General features: G+C 39.5%; 1 long non-coding RNA gene across 1 annotated transcript; it reads left to right on the top strand.

Annotated features, from left to right (window-relative positions):
- Positions 1-393: 393 nt before the first annotated feature.
- LOC113136657 (uncharacterized) lies at positions 394-962 on the top strand. The gene is made up of 3 exons (XR_003296278.1): positions 394-526; positions 627-731; positions 953-962. It is a non-coding gene; the product is annotated as an uncharacterized LOC113136657 (long non-coding RNA).
- Positions 963-6,296: the final 5,334 nt, after the last annotated feature.

The following is a 6,296-nucleotide window of genomic DNA, read 5'->3' as shown; positions in this document are numbered from 1 at the left end:
ATTGTGAGAACAGAGAAACAGAGTTCAGAAGGAGTTCAAAAGCTACTGTGACCATCTGACTGATTCTCCATGACATTCCCTGAAACAATACAGCTAATTCAAGTTAAACAAAGAGTCCATCTTTACACCTGGAGCCTGTGAGGACCCTGAACGTATGGGGCTTCATTTGTCCACTTTAAACAATCTTCAGCCTTACATCTCTCTGGAATGAGCTACAGTTCTCACTATTCAGGGTCACCCACAACAAGTTATTCATCATTTTCAATATGTCTATACAGCCAATTTGAAGTCAACTAAAGTGCAGGCTCAAGTATTCATCTTTAGCTCATGGATTAGAATAAACTTTGCATGTGTCGTAATAAACTTTGCATGTGTCTAAATCCAGGGTGTGTGTGTGTGTTTTACAAACCAAGGAAAACTAATGTGCATAAATTTGTGTATTTTATAACTTAGGATTAAACCTGCGTGTACAAACAGAAAACACCACAACTGTGTGAGATGATGAGGTCAAACCAGGTCTTCAGTGGTAAGTGGAAATGAAGAAATTCAAATAAATTCAGTGCAAAAGAACAGAAGATATTCATTTCTAAAAGATAACAGATTCTTTTTCTGTATTTCTACTTCAGCAGGACTCAAAGTGGAGAAGAATTGATCTGAGAACAAATCCAGTCAGAGAGGAGACAGATCAAATGCAACAATTTATAGAAAGATAATGACTCAATAAACATCAGGTAAGTTTCAGCTATTCCCAGCTCTTCTGTTATATTAGGGGCTCAACTAATTTGTGACCAGCAAAAAGAAACTGGAATATACTGTTAAAAACTTCTGATATAAATCTGGACTAAATCCATGTAATGACTCCTCTGAGTTTGTTTATGATCTTGCCAGGAAAATGTAAATATGTAATACTGGTTATGAGTATAACAAGTTCTATTTTTTACCATCAAAACAGCCATGGAAAGGATCATACATGTAATTCTACTTCTTCTGGGTCAGTACTACTGCTTTTATTTTGTGCAGATTTACATTACAATACCTTCATAGTAGTAGTTCAAAGGGCTCAAACTGACATAAGCACATTCTTCCTCACACAATATATTGTGTTTGTTAAAAATTCTGTGTTGTTCCTTTTATTGACTATAAAGTAAAGCAGCCAGAAGTGCAGTTTTTCATCACACCACATACTCATAGGTTGACAGGTGTATGAATTTTCCTCTGCAGGACTGTGTTTTCCATCTTCATGTGTACCTCACTCTCAGTTTGTCTTTATCAAAACCCCTAAAACCTGGTATGAGGCCCAGAGCTACTGCAGAGAGAAATGCTTTGACCTGGCCACCATAAACAGCATGACAGAGATGAAAACAGTGCTAGAACTTGTTAAGAACCAAAACTATGATGCAGCATGGATAGGGCTTTGGAAAGGGGGGGCTGCGACCTGGCACTGGTCACTGGCAGACGAAGATTTCTACAAGGAGGGAGAGAGAAATTATTTTATTTCAACTATGGCACCCAGCGATGTCAACTGTGGGGGTTATTATCAAGGGAAACTGGCTTCATATTACTGCGGATCCCAGAGATATTCCCTTTGCTTTGATGGTGAGTCACACACATACATACATGTTTCTGAAGGAAGACATAATGTCATGGTAATCCAACCAACAAACAGGGTTTCAATTTTCATTTTGCATTCATGTGGCACATCTTGCATATTCCCAGTGTCTGATATGTTTTTAGGAAAGAGCAGGTCACTTTTTTACAGTCCAACTATTTTACCAGGTTGGTAGAAGCAACAATAAAACTTCATTTTTTGGTTGTTGTTGTTCAGGAAAAAAAACAGGTGCAGACCAGTATATTGTCAATTCAAAAAGTATGGGTTGGACAACTGCTCGTGACTACTGCAGAACATACTACACAGACCTGGCCAGTCTGAGGAATAATGCAGAGAATCAGATGATCCAAAATGTAAGCGGTCAAATGACAGTATGGCTCGGACTCTTCAGAGACATATGGAAGTGGTCAGACCAGACCTACTCCTCGATGAGATACTGGAAAGCAGACCAATCAGTTTTGTCTTCAACGGTAGGGACATGTGGTGCTTTGCTAAAGAGTGTATTTGGTAAATGGGGTGAAGTGCCATGTGGAGAACCACACCCATTCATCTGTGACTGCAGTAAGAAAGATTTGCTTAATTTCTTATCTAACAAGTGATTCCACATTAACAACTTTTCTATTTTATGAATTGTGAAGGTGTAACCCTGATAAAATCAACACTAGACTCTGTTGCCTCATTACATTAGGAAGGAAGTGGAGGTTTGTTTCAATGGCAATGAGTGTCCAGGACTCAATGGATCTAAATGACCCTGCAGTGCAGCACAACATCTTGAATAAAGTGAGTATTTTATTTTATTCTAAAAGCTGACAAAGAATATAATAAATATCCCATTATGACGTACAGTATCATTTGGCTCTGTGAGAAGGAAACATAATGTAGATCCAGATATTAAAGACCTTTCTTCCACCCAGATGAGCCTGGAGTTGAGGAAGAATGCGACTGATGTTTATCTCCGCTGGCAAAAACACACCAATGGCAGAGTTTTTGTCAGGAAGCCTCGGAGAAACGACTGAAACTCTGACTGAACCTACAAAATTTGAATATGTTTTAGTCGAGTTAATTATATGTTTCTGTTTAAGTTAACACTCAGAGCTGCAGTTGTTTTTAAGCGTCTTATTAGATGCATAATATTATTATTTATAGTGTTTGTGATATGTGTTGTGTGACTTGCATGTACTTTTGTTTATTTCACAGTGATTGATAAGGATGGTGGATAACGAACCTTAGACATACAGCATATACTGTGACACAAACAAATTTTCAATAAGATGCTAATAAAATACAGTTTGATTCCTAGTTACACTTATTTATGACAGTGTAGTGGAAGAAAAAGTGGGAAACAAGTAAGAAAAAAACAGGCATATGTCACATGTATGAAGCGTCTTTGAGATCACATGTCTGCTTGTTTTACCTTATTAAAGTCATTTCAGCACTCCTGGGTTGCATAAAGTGTCTGTTTCACTGTTCTCTTCTGTTCATTTCTCTTTCGGCCTGAAATTAAACCCCCACTGAAACTGCAATTGCACCTGCATTCTCCTTATTTCAATCCAGCCATTAAATGTTGCATAAAGCAGTAATGTCAGTGTTGCATCAGACAGTCACCCTGAGCTCCACAGCAGCTGCTACACAAGAGACAAAGAATCTGAACATCAGTTGCTGTTCTACCAAAATACAGCAGATCCATTGCTGTGTGATGACTTTAATATTCATCTCTGCTGCCCCGGTCAAAATTCTAGCTGCTGAATTCTGCAGATATTGCAATTTATTAAGAGACGATCTAGACACTCTAGCGAGGAGAGCATTACAATGATCAGTTTGTGAGCAAACAAAAGACTTAGTCTTTCAGCAACAGAAAAGGGCAACATATGCCAAATCCGAGCAATATTTATGAGATGAAAGAAGGAGGTCTTTACCGTGTTCAGTATAAAAGGCTCAAACAAGTAGCATCAAAAATAACGCAAAGGTTTTTTAGTTTTCTTTGTAGCTCCAGGGTAACACTATCAACTGACAGATCTATAGGCACAGCCTTTTTCAAGTTGGTAGAAAGAGCCAACAAGCATAACTTCTGTTGTTGAGCTGTTCAGACACAAAAAATTGTCAGACATCCACAACTTAATCTTAGAAATACATCTGGAGAGATGAGAAACATCCACAAATCGACCAGGTTGTGAATGCATGTAAATTTGAGTATCATCAGCATAGAAGTGGTAACTGAGGTTAAGAGATCGTAATAGCTGACCAAGAGGAAAGACATAAATACTAAACAGCAAAGGGCCAAGAACTGAGCCCTGCGGGACACAAAAACAAACAGGATCCACTTCTGATCTGAAATCATCCATAAAAACGAATTGACTGCAACCCATAAAATATGATCTAAACCAATCTGTGCCAGAGAAACTTGGTAATTCAACCATAGAAGCATGGGGTCTCGAAGAACTAAGAATATCTTTGCGGGCGTTGTCGATTTTTGAAGTAAAAATATTTTGAAAATCATTACATAACAGAGGCGACGCAGTTAAAGTATTTGCACTGTGCACTTTCAATAGACTGTTGATGATGTGAAAAAGCTGCCTGGGGTTGCTGTGATGGTTGTGAATATTGCTATTTCTGATCACATTTTAAATATAATTGAGATATTTGTTTTGGCTCAAGTCTTCAGTCCCAGACTCTTCTGTCATTAGGATCTGTGGAGTGATGAATTGATTTGGAGGCAGAACTATAGGCGAGCTGAACTTAAGTGCATGCAAAGATCATTTGCATGTGTCTTTAGGAGCTCTTCAAGAATGTTGGTCATTATATCAACCTCACAGTAGCTACTGATCCTGTTTATTTTTTGTATTGTGAAGCACTTTGGTCAGCCTGTGTTGCTATGAAATAACTTTAATAGTAATAATTATCAGATCCATTGGTGATTCAGTGAGGTGACCTGTCCAGGGTGTACCCCTGCCTTGCACCCAAAGAGAGCTGGGATAGGCTCTAGCAGATCCCTGGGACCCTAGATAAAGGAATAAGCAGGTATAGATAATGATGGATGGATGGATAGTAATAACTTTTATTTATACAGCACCATTTTATATATATATATATATATATACACACATACACATATACATACACATATACATATACACATACACAGTGGGTACGGAAAGTATTCAGACCCCTTTAAATTTTTCACTCTTTGTGTCATTGCAGCCATTTGCCAAAATCAAAAAAGTTCATTTTATTTCTCATTAATGTACACTCAGCACCCCATCTTGACAGAAAAAAACAGAAATGTAGAAATTTTTGCAAATTTATTAAAAAAGAAAAACTGAAATATCACATGGTCATAAGTATTCAGACCCTGTGCTCAGTATTGAGTAGAAGCACCCTTTTGAGCTAGTACAGCCATGAGTCTTCTTGGGAATGATGCAACAAGTTTTTCACACCTGGATTTGGGGATCCTCTGCCATTCTTCCTTGCAGATCCTCTCCAGTTCTGTCAGGTTGGATGGTGAACGTTGGTGGACAGCCATTTTCAGGTTTCTCTAGAGATGCTCAATAGGGTTTAGGTCAGGGCTCTGGCTGGGCCAGTCAAGAATGGTCACAGAGTTGTTCCAAAGCCACTCCTTTGTTATTTTAGCTGTGTGCTTAGGGTCATTGTCCTGTTGAAAGGTGAACCTTCGGCCCAGTCTGAGGTCCTGAAGATATCCTGAGGTTTTCTTCCAGGATATCTCTGTACTTGGCCGCATTCATCTTTCCTTCAATTGCAACCAGTCGTCCTGTCCCTGCAGCTGAAAAACACCCCCACAACATGATGCTCCCACCACCATGTTTCACTGTAGGGATTGTATTGGGCAGGTGATGAGCAGTGCCTGGTTTTCTCCACACATACCGCTTAGAATTAACGCCAAAAAGTTCAATCTTGGTCTCATCAGACCAGAGAATCTTATTTCTCATAGTCTGGGAGTCCTTCATGTGTTTTTTGGCAAACTCTATGCGGGTTTTCATGTGTCTTGCACTGAGGAGAGGCTTCCGTTGGGACACTCTGCCATAAAGCCCCGACTGGTGGAGGGCTGCAGTGATAGTTGACTTTGTGGAACTTTCTCCCATCTCCCTACTGCATCTCTGGAGCTCAGCCACAGTGATCTTTGGGTTCTTCTTTACCTCTCTCACCAAGGCTCTTCTCCCACGATTGCTCAGTTTGCCTGGACGGCCAGGTCTAGGAAGAGTTCTGGTCGTCCCAAACTTTTTCCATTTGAGGATTATGGAGGCCACTGTGCTCTTAGGAACCATGACTGCTGCAGAAATTCTTTTGTAACCTTGGCCAGATCTGTGCCTTGCCACAATTCTGTCTCTGAGCTCCTTGGGCAGTTCCTTCGACCTCATGAGTCTCATTTGCTCTGACATGCACTGTGAGCTGTAAGGTCTTATATAGACAGGTGTGTGCCTTTCCTAATCAAGTCCAATCAGTTTAATTAAACACAGCTGGACTCCAATGAAGGGGTAGAACCATCTCAAGGAGGATCAGAAGAAATGGACAGCATGTGAGTTAAATATGAGTGTCACTGCAAAGGGTCTGAATACTTATGACCATGTGATATTTCAGTTTTTCTTTTTTAATAAATTTGCAAAAATTTCTACATTTCTGTTTTTTTCTGTCAAGATGGGGTGCTGAGTGTACATTAATGAGAAATAAAATG

The sequence above is a fragment of the Mastacembelus armatus genome, chromosome 16 (assembly GCF_900324485.2).
Source record: "Mastacembelus armatus chromosome 16, fMasArm1.2, whole genome shotgun sequence".
In the NCBI taxonomy this organism is placed as follows: domain Eukaryota; kingdom Metazoa; phylum Chordata; class Actinopteri; order Synbranchiformes; family Mastacembelidae; genus Mastacembelus; species Mastacembelus armatus.
The sequence above is the reverse complement of the archived record's forward strand: the minus strand, read 5'-3'. Positions and strand labels throughout refer to the sequence as shown.